The sequence below is a fragment of the Anolis sagrei genome, chromosome 1 (assembly GCF_037176765.1).
Source record: "Anolis sagrei isolate rAnoSag1 chromosome 1, rAnoSag1.mat, whole genome shotgun sequence".
Lineage (NCBI taxonomy): Eukaryota > Metazoa > Chordata > Lepidosauria > Squamata > Dactyloidae > Anolis > Anolis sagrei.
In genome coordinates, this window is record NC_090021.1 from 124,668,457 (window position 1) to 124,686,080 (window position 17,624).

Consider the following 17,624-nt stretch of genomic DNA (forward strand, 5'->3'; position numbering starts at 1 on the left):
ATAAGAATCTTAAAGTTTCATTCCATACCTTCACATCCAGGAGCAATTTAATGTGACTTACATATGAGTTGATATGTATTGTACATTGATACATACTATATGTTACACTGTACGTTAAATATATATAAGATGATATTATACAAGTTGATCTGTATAGCATTATATTGTATGTTGGATTGTTCCTATTTTGTATGTGGCAGTGTGCTAAGGTTCCGGAATCCATGCATTTAATAGCCAGTAACTGTTAGTGCATTGTAAAAGATTGAAATTATGTACATTAATAAGTAAATAAAATATTATGTTACACCAACGCTGCTATGATACTGAAATAACCATAGAGTAATCAAAGAAAGGATTAGGAACACAGGTAGGTTTACAGTGACCCACACAGTCAGTCCATTCCGTTTTACTATCGTGAAACATTCTTTCAGGAGTTTAAAAAATAATTCTAAAAGATAATATTAATAATAATTAATAGTAATCCCAGCAAACAAAAAGAAAAGCCTAATTGGGTTGTTGTAGGTTTTTTCGGGCTGTATGGCCATTGTCTAGAGGCATTCTCTCCTGATATTTCGCATGCATCTATGACAAGCATCCTCAGAGGTAGTGAGGATGTTTGCCATAGATGCAGGCGAAACATCAGGAGAGTATGCCTCTAGACCATGGCCATACAGCCCGAATAAACCTACAACAACCCAGTGATTCCGGCCATGAAAGCTTTCGACAAAAGCCTAATTCTCAGAAAACTACTGCCACCTAGTTACCTCTCCTCTAATGTAGAAAGTAGAAACAGCTTCAAGGAAACATTAAACTCAAAGCAGAAGGGGGGGGGGTGGCAGGCACAACTCCAGGCAGGACCTTCAGTGCAAATCAAGAGAAAAAAGAGGGCTTTTAAAAGGAAGCCTAGGGTAGGATAGCTCCAGGTCATCACTCTTCCTTCACTGGGAAGTGGGAAGCCTCCTTAAAATGCCTTGGAAAGCTTTGTGCAGGAAAGGAGCATGCGCCTGTCTCCTCTAGTGTATAAAAAGCTTTAACAAAGCATTAAACCCAGGTGTCCTCTACAGACCAAGGGGAAAGGATCTCAGAAAGAATGGTATCATTAATTTGATGCTTTTTAATCCAGGTCTTAATAAAGGATATAAGGACAAACAATGTCATTGCCTTAAATGATGGGAAGGGGAGCCTGGGAAGCCCACCCATTGTCACCAATAGGCCAGATCTAGCCACATTTTTGGCTATGGTGCGAAAACAGCCATCCAGCTATGCACTCGTTTTTGGGAGTCTTGTGAAAACAGATCCAGTGGTCTACCAGTATCAGGCCAACAGAAATGGATTGAGGTTCAGCCAAAATGCACAAGACTATTGAAAAGTGGATAAGCCATAGCAATCCCCCACCATCTGAACTCAAATAGGTTCCAAATCTAGTTCATTCTGCTTCAGATTCTCTTACCAAGATCTCTCTGATCAGACATTACTCTACTCCACCAAACATTTCACAGTAAAAGATCAATGAACAACATTAGTAAACAACAAAATCACACACTGATAGTTGTTTTGCATAATATAATAGCCCAAATCGCATTGTTGCTTCTGATTTGAATTGATCCATTGAAACTATTGGATTTCTCTATATGGTGTCTTACCATTCAAGAATAGACTGAAAGGGTGTGATCTAGTTGAGACTCAGGCACATGATCACAGCCCTTGCTAAAATTGGTTTACAGCATTTTTAGAAGAATACATATATACATAGGTAGTTTTAAAGTAGATAAACTATGTATCTTTAATCAAAGATTTTGGGGAAAATGTCAACTAAAATGGACACCTATATGTGTGTCCTATGAGGTCAGTGTAAATTACTTATATTAGAATGATCAACCACATCCAGATAGAGAGGAATGAGAAACAAGGTGAAATGATACAATATTGCAGTTCAACCCTCATTCAATATGAATGGATCAAAAAAACAAGTATTTCAGTGTTTACTCCCCAAGCATTTTGTCTCCTTTTGTTAGCACAGCAATGTTTTTCTTCTTCTTTCAATCAAAGCTTGCTTCCTCTTGAAATTCTGAAGCAGGAGTTCTGAAAGTTTTCCAAGAGAAAGTTGTGTCAGGCTTTATGTCTACAGGGATTCGGAGGCAAACAGATAAAATACAAGGCAAAAGCGTTATTTAACGTGTGTTTTATCAGGAAGACTTTGAGCAAAACCCAATATATCTTTAGAGAACTGAGTAATCTCAGAGACTTGAAAATACTTTTTGAAAAAAATAATTTTGATCTCCCACCCCAACTTTCCAGAAATGATTAACTTGAGATTTTCAATATGTTCTTTTATTTGTATTTTCTTTTATTCTTTCTTTTGAATAATGCAATTAGATTTCCGCAACAGGTTTAACTTCGTCTACTAAAAGCAGCACCCATACATAAATTAGTGAATTGTGGCTATTATAGGAAGAACTAAATCCATGGAGCTTATTGGCTTTGCTTTTGTAGAGAGCAAACTGGCTGGGGTGAAATTGGGGCAGCGCTTGGAAAGTTACATTGGAGGAGAATCAATATCGTGATATGCTGAAGCTGTCTATATCTGTGCAGAACAATGCTCTCAGGTTCAGACCATCCTTTTTCCACCATCACCTCACTATTAGTAGCTTCAAAAAATTCATTCTTCTAAAAAATCATTTCCCAACCTCTGCAGAGTGGGTGATTGCACTGCTGAACCTTGGATATGTCACCAGAAGTCTACTATTATGCTGCTGGTCCTCTGCCAGAACTCTTCCAATGTGATAGATAAAATCTGGTAGGACATAAGATGCCTGAGGGTATGGCAGAATTTTGACTCTTTCAACCTTCCCCCACCATTCCTATGAATCATAATTTTTTAGGGGGAGGCACTTAGAAATTACAGTGCATATAGTGTGATGTCTTTCAGCATCCCATCATGACACATCTCTCCCAGTATGCAAATCCCACATAACCCAAATTAGATGAGATGGGGCTGCCATGGTGCTATATTTCTCTGGCCCTCTGTTGTGTGCACACACACTATTATAGGAGGTAATATCTGCAGGGAGGAACTATGGAGAAAAGGCATTTCACATAGAAATGTGCATACAACTTGCATATAGCTTATATATTTCCAAAACACACGTGAGTCCACTGCTAAAACTTCTCTACCTCAGACTGCAATAGATACTGTGCCTCAAATACAAGCTTCATTCCCAGAGCTGGGGCGTTCCAAGCATTTCAACCACAAAAGGAGGAGGTGAGATACAGGCTAAAGATATACAGATCTTCTACAGATCTGTAGATGGTGTTGTCTTTGAACTGTGATGGACATCCCGCCCAAAAGATCCATCTGAAGCTCATTGCAATGAATGCTATGGGCAGTGGTTGTGATCTTTGTTTCTGAATGGTTCCCATGAAATGACACCAGAAGGCATGTCTGACATTTTCCAGTTGTTTTGCCAACATTAATTGCATCTGAACATTTCTGCCTCCCCATATGGTTCTGAGTAGTAGGTACAGGTTACAGCAGATGTTCAATAGTGCAGTAGTGGCATGTCTGTGACCTGGTTAGCATTGCTCTGCTATGCATGGCCAAAACTTACATTTTATGAATGATGAAAACTTCAACTCAGATGTATTGTTGAAGGCTTTCATGGCTGGAATCACTGGATTGTTGTAGGTTTTTTTGGGCTGAATGGCCATGTCCTACAAGCATTCTCTCCTGATGTTTTGCCTGCATCAATGGCAGGCATCCTCAGAGGTTGTGAAGATGCCTCTGAGGATGCCTGCCGTAGATGCAGGCAAAATGTCAGGAGAGAATGCTTCTAGAACATGACCATACAGCCCGAAAAACCTACAACAACTCAACTCAGATGGCAAAACATTTCTGTTCCTTTATACAAACATGATCTATAGAAAGAAACACAAAGAGACAACTCAAAATTGTTCATCTTTTAATTTTACTAAAACACTTTATTCATGTGTATGCAGGCACTGTGTAGATACGTAAGCATATAGAAGAGACAAATTCAGTGTTTATAGGTTTCCCTTGCATTTTCAGGACATCTCTGTTATTTCATGTGCCTCATTTATATTGGCTTTTCTGATTTAAGCTGAGAAATGACACCAACCCTAAGTGAAAACCCTTGAGAAATAGAAAAGAGTAAGATTTTCTTTTTGCTCTTGAGGAACATTGAAATAAATCAGATTAAGGATTTTGTTGAAGAACACTAAAATAATATAGATTTAGGGAAATGAATTTGATCATCTTGATCGACCTGAAAATATAATCTGTGAAGGTAACAATTATGCATATGCAAAATTAAGTATCAAAAACCTTTCTCTGCCAAGGAGATGGGATTTGTTGTGGCCCCATTGGGTATAGTATAGGTTGCCTGCTGTTTCTGAACAATCTTTTATGAAATAATAATATCTTGATTGAGTTATGTTTTTGTTCTGAATTAGATCCATCCAAATCATAACCCTGCCTTTGCAGGCCATTCTGAGCTGAAGAATAGGATTGCATTATAACTTTTAAATACGAGGGTTGAATGAAAAGTAATGCCTCCACTTTCGTTACTTGGGTTTGGATGGGAATATTTTAATAAAACACAGACATAATCCTTAGAATGTGCTGTTTAACTACCACTATTCACTTTTCCACATAATCACCAGACAATTGGATACATTTCTGCAAACAATGAACAAATTTTCTGAAGCCGTCATGGAAGAAGTCGACACTCTGTTTCCACAACCAGCATCTCACAGTTCTCTCAACGTCTTCATCAGAAGCATAATGATGTCCCCATAGATTTTCTTTCATTATCGGGAACAGATGGATGTCTGTTAAATCTGGACTGTATGAAGGATGTCATATGGTGGTGAGATCCAGTCTCTGAAGTTTCAAGTCTGCACTTTCGTTTCAGGCGCCAGCATCCTGCGTACCCATCATGCACAGATCTTCCGATACCCAAGCAAAGCAATAATGAGACCCACATGTTCTTGTGAAATGCCGATTATGCTTGAAATTTCTCCCTGAGTGATACGACGATAATCTTGAATCAATTTGTCAAACTTTTGCTCTTGAAACCCGGTGGGTGCTGTTACAGGACATCCAACTCTTTTTTTGTCACGCAAGTCAGATGTTCCCACCTCAAACTCTTTAAACTTACTTGCCCAGTGACACACAGTACTCACATTAACACAATCACCATAAACAGCTTGCATTCTCTGATGATGTCCCCATAGATGTCCCCATAGATGAACCTCCTTTGTGGTGACACATTCTGCTGTCAAGAATTGCTTAAGTCACATTGATTGACCATCTGCTCAGGGTTCCATAATTTGCACTTTAACAACACAACCATTCAATGCTAAGGCTTCCCACCAAAATGGAACTGTAGAGGAGAGTCTACCCAATAAGCCAGTACCTGCTGCATACCAGTACTACCATCTTTTGAGGAGTTTTGAAGGTGAAGGCATTACTTTTCATTCAACCCTCATATTATACATTTGGTTCAGAGGGGGATTGCCTTTGCCTTTCTCTGAGTCTGAGGTCCCCAGTAGTTTTCCATGGCTGAGTGAGGATTCAAACCATGGTCTCCAGAACAGTAATCCAATGCTCAAACTATTACACCTCACTGAGTAGGTGAACAAATACTTCAACATTGTATAAGGCAACTTCCTCTATTCCTTATCTCATCCTCTTTGGTGTCCCAGCAGCACACAGCAGGACTCTGAATGGAGTTCAGGTGAAGTGCCCTCTCCTGATTGTCCCCATTCATTGCCGCATGCTGGAACAGCTGTTGCATAATGCCTGGACAACAACGTTCATATTGTTGCTATTCCTGCCAATTCTCCAAATCCTGGCAGCCCATAGCTAGATAGTTACACAAATAAAGCACATTAATTGAGCTGTTTTCTATCAACTGTTTTGTGTTTGCTTCTGGCACATGTCCCAGAAAGTTGAGAAAGGAAACAGTAGAAGGAAATTCTTATCTGATATTAGCTAATACAAAGATATAATGGGCTCTCTCGTTTATTATTAATTAATTGATTGGTTTAATTAATTAATTATACATTGTCATCAATATTCATGGGTTCCTGACTTCTATTCTGACTTCTTTTTTCCTTTGGGGATGCATATGGAGTAATGAGTAAACCTTAATGCTCTGTCCATCCCTAGGAGATCAGGAGTGTCAGATTAGGCATGGGATTGAATCAAGTCTTCATCAAGTGTGAACAAACAGAGTGGTTCGAAATGCCTGCCTGAGGAAATGAACAAGTAAACTTTCCTGTCAGTTTCAATGCTTAGTCCTCATTGCACCACAGTAAATTTTTCTTCTAGGCTAGTGTTTGGCATGCACTGAAAGTTGGAGGGTTGTCTAGGATCCAACTAACACTGTGTGGGCCTCACTGGTAATTTCCTCCAAACTAGAAGTGTTGTTCCAGTAATGATCAGTCACTGGAAGCATTGCTCTTTGCAGGCTTTGCAGGAGGAAGGAGCAATGAGATTAAGCCCTTAACACCTGCTAGACGCATTTTATTGGCTAATTATTTTTCAAAGAATATTTTGGGTAGGGGCCTAGAGCTGCACCAAACATCATGCACTCACACCCAACAAATAGAAGTCATTGGTTACAGACTTCCCTCTTCTTTTCCAGGCAGGATTAGCAAAATCATAACAAAACGGTTATGCTGAAGGAAATCCAAGTTTTAATTTTAATGTGATTCGTATCTCAGTGTTTGTATTGCCATCACGCATTATCATCTTACATGTGCTTCCATAGACATAAGTGTGCCTCAGATAGCATTTCTATATTAAAATCCAAATGCTATAGAGCCAAGGTAATGCACTTCTTTTCATTAGGTTCTGAGGTTTGGTAAGTTTGGAAGTTAACTGTTTTTGATCTTTCTCTTTTTGTCTTTTCTAACCTGTCACCTTAATTCTTGGAATACAAATGAATTAAGTCAATAGAAATTGAGTGTATATCTTGGATTTGCTTGGCTGTGAAGATATTGAGTCTGACAGCAACTCTATAGACTTTTAAAAGCACTGTTAGCACTTGCAAAAGAGAAAGCAGAACTTCGGAAATATTTGGTTCTTTGTTGAAAGTGCATACTATTCTGCATGATTAGTCCAGTCTGCAAACTACAGACCTTTTAATTCCAGTGTCCAGTCCCAGAAAAATTTGGAAAAAAGAAAAGAAAAACGCAATGGTTATACTCTGCAAACCTCAATGATAAAACAGAACTACTATACTTATTTTCCTCCAAAACCTTCTCCATTTTTGTTAATAATGTTCTCATTTATCATGTGAAGGAAGCACAGAGCCTTGGATTTATTTTGGACTCCTCTTTGCCTCTTGTTCCCCGCACTGGAGCTATAGCAAAGTAATATCAATGTTTTCTTGCATTACCAAAATCAGACCTTTTATCTTTATTTCATCTGATACAGCTTTAATTCATGCCTCAGTCATTTCTCATCTTGATTATTGCAATCTTATTTTGATTGGTTTTCCATTATCTCACCTTTTGATTGGTTTTCTGTTATCTAAACTGTAGAATTACTGTCATTTAACCTTATTGGATCAAGACTCAATGCTATGAAATCCCAGAAGTTGTAGTTTGGTGATGCACCAGTAGTCTTTGGGACAGAAGGCTAAAGACCTTGTGAAACTACAACTCCCGTCATTTTATAGCATTGAGCTATTACAATTTAAATGATGTCAAATTACATTAACTCTACAGTGAAAATACATCATTAGTCCTCAGGTTTCAATATTTCTGTTGCTTAGCTAATCATTTTGGCCTGTCATTTGGATCATGTTACCCCACTTTTGATATATTTTCTTTGGTTGTCTATTCCTTCTGGGATTTGAAGTAAGCTTCTTGTTTTAACATTCAAAGTCCTATATAACTCAGAGTTTCATAACCAATATTACAACTGTATGAATGTATCCTTACCTATATGCTTGGGCTCAGGGCATGACTTAATGGAATATGCATGTATCTCTGTGTTGGGCTGTTGCTAACAGAGCGCCAGACATTGTATCAAAAGTAACTCATAGATACAACTTTCAAACACACAAGTGAGTGGTCCATACGAGGAAAAAATGTTAAAATGCAGGAGAAAGGAAAAGACAGACCAAGCCTTTCAACAGCTTGTTTGAAGTATTTTCAGACATTGCCCTGCAGGGATAATGCAAAGACATGAGACAAGGATTTTCAATAACACTTTACTTTACCAAATGCATATAGGATGTCTACTACTGAACATATTAACAAGCTATCTAAAATCTTTCAGGCTTATTTTTTCATGCAGCTCTTTCAATGAATCTATCATGTTAAATGATCAAAAACTGAATCACATGTAATTTATAGAAACATAACATGTATTGACAGAAAATGTCAATGTGCTGTCTCCGATGTCATCCTTTTTGGCCATAAAGCCTTTGATTTTGCCTTCAGCCAGTCTGTGTTTTATCTGGTCCTTTGGAAGCTTGGCACTGCAGCCCTGAACCTTCAGTTTCAGTGGAGCTGAAATTTCATAAAATACAACTAACTTTTACATATAAGACACTTCTGTGTTGATGCTAAGATAGTGAATCCATCAGTAGTTTACTAATACATTGTTTCTATCTATTCAATATATTTAAAGCTTTTTCCTCTTTACAATGCACAGAAACACAACTACAGCAGCTAATTTATGCGAGGAATAAAATTTTTGTCATTTCTTTTTGCTCTGCAGTGGAGGATCACCCATTTCACAGTAGTAGATTTTTGGAACCGAGTCAGTAATATAATCTGAGACACTGCTAGTGCAAAAATGTTCTTCCCGCATGCCTTCAGACCTTCACTTGTAAGAGGAAGCCAAAATGATTAGTAGCTCAGGGTGGAGCCATGCACTTTTATCATAATATTATTGACTTTTAATACTTTATGTCAGCCACTGCAGCTATCCTTCTGGAACAAAAGATGAGATGGGAACCCCCAAATAATTGCTCATTAAACTGACTGGTAATTGATATAGCTGTTATTATTGTTTAGTATATACAAGCAGCCTTCCACATGCACAGAATCCATATCCATGGATTCAACTATCCAAGAAGTGAAAATATTCAACAAGCAAATCAGGATTTTGTCATCTTATGTAAGAGACATTGTTTTACTACATAATTTTGTATATAATAGAACATGAATATCTATGGGTTTTGGTATTCATCATGGGGTGGTCCTGTACGCACATTCCAGTGGATTCAAGGGCCCACTGTATGTATATGCCCAGTCATTTGCAAGTAACTTGAGAACAACCTCAGCTATTTTCTCCCAGTTGCAGTCTGGACACTGCCTGCCATCTCTTGGCTGGTAAATGGCTGTAGCAGTGTGATCAAGGTTTGAAACATTTTCTGGGAGGAAAGAGAAGCAGAGGGAATGCTGTAAAAGTAGGTGTTGAATAGTTCTGTATGGAGTCCACTACCATTATGGTTCTGGGTACTGAAATGGTCCATCCCAATCCTTGATTATAAAGCATGTGGTTAGCTATCAATTCTTGAAATAAATGAAACTGTAGAGCACAGTAGTTTGTGAAATCATATTCTGTTGAATTCAAAGGTACTAACTCCCAGCAAGTTATATAGGATTGCAAACTAACTGGGTATCCCTTTTATTGAAGCTGGAACACAACTACACAAGAATTGCTAGTTTATCTAAAAACCTGTAGGGTTGAAGCTTGGAAGTGTGTTGGAGGGCCTACAACTGAGAGAGGTTTTTTTTAAAGTTAATCCCTGTTAAATACACAAGTCCATCTCCAGGACTGGCATAACGTTTCCCTCATTTTGGGCCTTGTTGAGTATCTTTTTCAGTCTTGAGTCTAAATCCTACTGAATTTCTCCATGACGTCTTGCCCTTTCTTCCCTCTGCATTGTTTCAGAATGAAATTGTTGAGGGATAGAGATTTCCTGCAAGAAGAGGGAGGCAGGAATCTGCTTTGGAGAGCTCTCTTTGATCTCATGTTCATATTGACCAAACAGTGAAAGAAATAAAAATATTGATAAAAAGAATGGAAAACACAGGCTAAATAATGTTTATAATGCCATTCTAGAAAATGGAAGAAGGCTATAAAGCCAATTTACCCAGATTATTTTCATGGATGCTGGGCCACAGATAAGTGTATGTTGGGGACTTTAATTGATATTGACAAACTGTGCCCCGAGAAGACATGTTTTCCCTTCCTTACTTCACCTTTATTCAGCTGACCTGACATCTCTCATATAGTCAAGATACAGCGCTGTTCCTTCTCTTATAGCTCTTCAATACACACACACGGTTTTCTATTAAGTTCCAAGAAGTAATTATTTAACAACTATAAAGCATGAAAACAATTAATATTTTATCTTTGGTTATTGAAGACCCCAAGGCACATCAGCAACAACCTCTGAATATTTTCAATGCAATTTCTTGAGATACTGATGACTTGAATAACACATTCCAAGCATTAATTACTTAATGTAGCTAGGAGAAAAAAAATCTATAAAAAGTGTTCGTAATTTACTGAATTCAGATTCATGCTAGAGTCCTTACTCTTTTCTGAAATGGGCTGAAATATTGTTCATTACTAAAGGAAAAAGTGAAATTGCTAAATTGCTTCATGTCCTAAAACAGATGGATTTTGCAATAGTGGGAGATTCTGCTAAAAGGATTCAACTATCCGAAGTCAAAGAATGAATCAATGTTGTGTTATCACTGGGTTCTCTATATTACGCAGTTTCTTCATATACATACATTAATTAGGACTTTGTCTTCTCTTTCTTCTTCTCTGTACCCCTCTTATTTACTCTAATTTTTGTCCATCCATAGGTCATGAGAGACTAGTGAGTTTTGCATGGGCAAAGACATTCTCTTTTGTAAGAGGAAAGAACAAATAGTATTACTGATGTTGTGAAGGCTATGGTTACTGAAACATAAAGAGGTTTTTTTCCCCTTTACCTGTTGAATCCTTTAAAAATCATTATTTTCCCTTCCAAACCTGCAACTTTGCAAAAATTCAGACGCATCTAGGTATTTTCTAATGAGAAAAACACAAAGAGAGTTCATAGACACTCCTAATCTTAATTAACTATATGTTACTGACATCTCAAATGTCACCTTCACTTTTTTTGAGTTATGTAAAGTAACAATACCATTAGTATGGCTTTAGGAAGATTCCATGTTATTTGAATACTAGCCAGACAGTGATCTATCTATAACTGAACACATTTATACCTTCTGTTTATGGTAGTAATATTTGTTGCAGGTATGTTCAGCTTCTTCCACTGCTCTGCACCACTATGCCATCCTAGGGATGAGGATGCTTTGAAATGTAATCTTAGTATGGCATCTACTTCAGAGCCAACAGTGGTTGCTTCCTCTGCCTTTCCATGTTCGGTAGTCAGTTTAATTGTGTGAACGTTCTTTAATCAATAGTATTTCAGTTGCTTCTGGCTAGAATATTTCAAATGTCTTGAATGAGCCAAGCCCAGTGGCATTGGAATCATGAACATTTGGTTTGCCCATGGCTATTCAACTATTATGCATATTAATTAGCCTGCATAGTTATACCTGGATATTAATGTTGAGAAAATGTGATTTTGTGCTCATTCAGCTTGTAACAAATATTCTGACTTGATTTTTATCTCAGGGTTTGCAGCCATCACATTTTGCTACCATGCCTTTGGCACATCGTTTCCTGCAGAAAGTGTCAATTACTGAGTGCAAAGAAAGAACATTTCTTAGAATAAAAAACACACTTTCCATGGTTCCAAGAATATGGAGGATTATTGCACATAACTGAGGAATAAAAAGGCTACAGATGCATGATAGATTTCTCAGTGAGCTAAAAGTAAAATGTTCATTGTCTTTCTCTGCTTCATTCCTTCCTATAATTGTGAGACAGTTCAGGAACATTTGGCTGCAGATCTAAAATATTACCGTATTTTATAGTTAAGTGATTATAGTTCTGCTCCAGCAAAGGATAACAAGAAAACTAATAGTGACACAAGTACAATAAAATATAGCAAACTTCAATAAAAACAAAACCCCAATGTTTGTTTGTTTGAGTAAGGTATTTATTCATTGCCTCTTGGCACACTAGGGCCTCTGAGCTGACGTACAATAGATGAATACAATTAGGAATTAAAAAGAAATCAGATGACAGGCTCCCCCCCCCCTCTCTCTCTCTCTCTCCCTCTCCCCCCCCCCCCTCACACACAGCCTCCATTGGACTAAAACAACAAAATTACAACACAAGCATACACAACAAGAGGCAGTCACCAAAAGTCTCCTCTGGGTGGAATTAATCAAACTGCCATGACTCCATGCTCACATGGAATGAATGATGTGATGGGGAAACAAGTTGTCTTTGGACAGCCTCCATTTGTCCAGCTGTGTGCATGGGTCAACAAAATGGATACTCTATGCAACATGTGTCAAACTCAAGGTCTGTTAGCCGAATCTGGCCTGCCATGTCACTTGATGTGGCCATCCAGATAGATGCTGGACTACAACTCCTGTATACCTTGCCATTAGACATCATGCCAAGAGCTGATGGGACTTGTGATACAGTAACATCTAGAAGGCTGCTGTTCCTTCTGTTTAGTCATGATAATGGGGTTTGAATTTAGACACAAAGCTAAATGTGTCTCTCCCCAACCTCAGAGAAACAACTGCTACTGGGCTGCAATTTCTATTATCCCCAGTCTGCAGGGCAGATAATCAAAAGTGATGGGAATTGTTGTTCAGTAACATATGGGGATCTCAATTGGGGAAAAACTAAAGAGTACCAACCACTATGTAAAAAAATATAGTTCCCCATCCATAGATTCAATGGTGTTTTTTTTAAGGCGATCATAAGGCTGATGTGGCCTTGATGAAAATGAGTTTGACACCTCTGATCTAGCCAATTTTTTTCTCCTTTCGGCATCTATAGTCTCCCTATCAAATATACCCAGAATCAGTTACTGAAAACCAGGGATCCTATAGAAGAATTCAGGTGGCATGGGGATGGATGGAAAATTGAAGTGCGCAGCTGAGGCATTGTTACTTGTTGTGTGCAGACCTGCTCTGTTTCCTTATTTTTGAAGTTTTTGTGGTACTTCAAATACCTGTCAAAATCTTACTGAGCATAACAACATTGGGACTCATCCCCACCCATGATTGTAAATGCTGTGGAAAACAATGTGAAATTTCCGTTAAATAAAGACATGAATAAGACATTCAGGAAATTTACTGGCAAGGCTCTTAAAACCTTTGTCTTTCTACAAAGCCCGAGATAACCTTCCTAAAATCTTATTCATTCATTTCCTTCACAGTAATTTAGTTTTGTTCATGTGCGTATTAAATCTACTTTATTGTGCTCTTTTTTAAAGAAAACTCATGTTGGCCTTCTTAGCATTGAGAATCTTTTACATGTTTGCAGATCCACACTCCAGGCAACGAGACGTTGCTTTAGAGACACTATCTACTGAGATAATTAATCAATCATTAATAATTATGGAGAAGAAATGCATAGATTCAGAGAAAGATTTTCATTAAAGAAAGGCATGGCAAATTATATAAGTATTATCATTGCAATCTCTTAAGTGCATCTGATGGCACTGTAAAATATTGATGGGCATATAGATTTAGTGTGTGGAATTGAGAATGCTTACAGGAACAGAACAATTTAAAAGCCACATATGCTTTTGTTTTGACTCAAGTGTGTTACTGGAAAAGAAAAGGTCTGACTTAAAAAAAACTTGGCAAATACACAGTTCAGAGAAACTGGCTCTTGAGTTCACACTACTTTAGTCTCGGCAATGTCTGTCGGCTATGTGGCCATAAACCTTTAAGCAGTCCCCTAGGTAAATTGCTTTCCTATACAGCCTTGCTTGGAACTGACAGAAGTTTCTGCTGAGATTTCCTTAAAGCATTTATATCATTAATTCCCTAACAGGCTAAAGATATTTTTTTTTGCAAGAATAAATTAAATGAGAGGAATTATCAGGCAGGCAAGTTTTCTTCACCAATCATGCACTGCAAATCTGTTTCACAGCCCATTTCAATTGGTTTGGTTTAACCTTTAAGAATCTGAAGAGCTTGAAGCCAGACTACCCAAAAGAGCATCATTTCTCATACCTAACTACCAGACTCCTGATATCACCACAGTTTCCCCAACCAAAGGAGCTGAGGATACTGGCATACAAAAAAAGGGGTTTTCCAGCAATGGTGATCCATCAATAGACTGCCCTTCCAGAGAATCAGATGAATAAGTTTATTCAGCTAGGCATTTTAACAACCAGTTTTAGTGTATCTGCTTCTTCTTGTTGCTGATCTTAATTTGCCTTTATATAGTTTAATAGTTTGTCTCTGCAGTTGATTTTATTTTGGCCTTATATTGTGCCGTCTATAATCCCATTCCCTTCTGTTCTTGTTCTATTTTGTGTTTTTAATGAATTGCGCACCCTCTGGAGAATTTGTTTTGAAAGCACAATAAATAAATCATTGCATTGAATTGTAGGGAGGCCTTGCTAATAACATTGTGTTGGGGGAGAGGGTGAGTCTCACAGACTTTTTATTTATTATTATTATTTATTTATTATATTTATACCCTGCCCTTCTTACCTCATAGGGGACTTATTGTGTACACTAAAAGTGTGTATGGGGTGGGAGGAAGATTTGCATATGTGGTGACACTGTTTTTACACCCTCACATCTGAACAGTGTTGTGTGCCCTATTGTATTGCATAGGAAAATTAAATGTGCATTGAATCTGAGAGTGAAGGCTACAGAATTAAGTATAGGGGCATGCAGAAGTGCATGCCCCAATCCATGCCAATGCAGCCTAAAAGTCTAACAGAGGTCCATCCTTGATCAAGATCAAGGAAAGACAGCTTTTGGGGGACTCTAGGCCATTTCTTATTCATGCCAACCTCTCCCCCCCCCCCAATAGCCCACTCTTCTCATAAGAAAACCAAATATTTCTTTTTTTAAAAAAAAATCTTTATTAGGTTTCAAATATACATTTAAAAGAAGGAGAGTAGTGAATTTGTGAATTTACTTTTAAAGAAAACACCCGAAAAGATTGTGATGTGTATAGTAAAGGGGGGAAAAGGGGGGGGGGGAGAGATAGAAACCCGTCACCATGTTAAAAACTTGAGTAATAGATGTTGTTGACTTCCCGGGGTCTTCTTGAGGTTTTTTCAATCTTCTTCCATCCTTTATTTCGACCTCTTTGTCTCCTCAACTTCTTTCTCCTTCTCTTCTTTCTCTTCTTCCCTTTTTCTTCTTCTAGATCAGAATCTTCTTGTTTTTTTGTCTAAAATAGTCCATCACTTCTTCCCAGTGTGTCTCTCATATTCATCCCTTTACCTCTTGATATTAAAAAGGTGAGCCTGTCCATATTCTTTATTTCTAAAATTTTTGTTAATCTTTCATTCTCGTCCGGTATCTCTTTTTGTTTCCACCTTCTGGCGTAGCAGATTCTTGCGGCGGTTGTTATCAAAAATAGGATTTTGTCTGTATTTTTCTCTATTTTTAAATCATGTATTCCCAATAAAAAAAATTCCGCTTTCCATGGTATGTTAATTTTTAGAATGTCTTGCAATTCTTTTTGTACCTTTCTCCAATATTCTTTTGCCCTCTTGCACGTCCACCAGATATGGAAATATGACCCTTCTTCTTCCTTACATTTACAGCAATCTGTACTGAAGTTTTTATTCCCTTTGCCAATTTTCTTAGGGGTCATATACCAACGGTGTGCTGTTTTTAACCAATTTTCTTTCAAGTCAGTGGCATAACAATATTTTAGTTTTTCTCTCCAGACTTTTTCCCATTCCTCCTGCCTGATGTTCCTTCTGCTATTTTCGTTCCACCTTCTTTTGTAATTCTTTTCTCCTTTAGCTTCTAGTTTCCATTCCAACAATTTTTTGTATATCTTTGTTATTAATTTATTTTTTGAGTCCAATATCTTATCCCAGAAGTTCTTTTCCTGATTGAAGCCAATCTTTTTGTCGTTTTTGTACTTTTCCTTGATAGTCCAGTATTCCAGCCATGATACTCTTTGTTCCACAGTATTTAATTCTTCCTGTGATTTTAGGATCAGATCTCCTCCCTCTTTCTTCAGTAAATCTTTGTACTTTGCCCATTCATGCCATCCTGTGCACCTTCTTTGCCCTGCTTCCAAAGGAGAAACCCACATTGGAGTTTTATTACACAGCCTATTTTTGTATTTCTCCCATATCTTCAAAACCGTTGATCTTATAAAATGATTTCCGAAATTCTTCTCATTCTTCTTACCCTTGTACCATATATAGGTATGCCAACCTTCTCTTAGATCTGATCCCTCCAGTATCAGTAGCTTCTTCTTTTCTAATTTTTCCCAATCCTTAGCCCAGATTAGCGCATTTGCTTCCATGTATAGTTCGAGGTCTGGTACTGCAAGTCCTCCATTTTCTTTCCTTTCCGTCAGATTATCAAAATTGATTCTCGGTTTTTTATTTTTCCAAATAAAATTTTTAATATCTTTGTTCCACTCCTTTATTATTTTTTGATTTCGGATAATCGGTAAATTTTGAAATAAAAATAACAGTTTTGGCAGTATCATCATCTTAACTGTGGCAATCCTCCCTAACAGTGATAGGTTTAAATTCTTCCATCTTTCCATCTCTTTCTTTATCTCCTTCCAATATTCTGTATAATTATTTTGTAGTAATTGTAGATTTTTCGACGTTAGTGTTATTCCTAGGTACTTCAGCTTTTTGACTATTTGTATATTCCATTTGTTTTTTATTTCTTCTTGTTCATTTTTTTTAAATATTCTTAATTATTGCCTTTGTTTTTTCCATGTTGATTTTGAATCCCGAGACTTTACCGAAATCTTTTATTGTTTTTATCCATTCCTCTAAATTATTTGTGGGGTCCTCAATTACACATATCACATCATCTGCGTAGGCCCGTATCTTGTATTCTTGCCCTTGAATCTTTGCTCCTACCAGTTTTTTTTCCTCCCTTATTTTGTTTAACAACACTTCTAGAGTTAGGATGAAGATTAACGGTGACAGGGGGCAGCCCTGCCTCGTTCCCTTTTTTATCTCAATGCTGTTTGTTTCCTTCCCGTTTACCAATACTTTAGCTTCTTGTTTTTCGTAAATCGCTTCGATTGCGTTCTGGAAAACCAAATATTTCTGATTTTGCTTTCAGTACTTCTCAAAATAGTGACCAGAGCTTGTGTCTCCATTTTCAGGTAGAGGTATCTGGGGGGTTCGTGGTGTGTCTCTGTAGAGTCCTGTAGACATGAAGGGGATTTTTTTGCACATACTTCTTGATTTGTAGAGATGTTGGCAAAGTTGTCAGGCAAAACTTTCCTGCACAAAATTGCTTTAAAATTACTCAGGTGTTTTCAAATTAGTGATGGGCTTTGGGAGATTGGCAGGAGCCTCCAGGAACTGCAATGTTGAGTCCAGATGCCAGAGGCAGTTCATAGGATGAAGGTTACTTATACCTGGCATAGGAACCAAAGGAATTATATAGTATTTGTATCCATGCCATGAGGTAGATAAAGAAATTCCAAACTCTTTGAACTAGTAAATTAAACTCCATTTTCA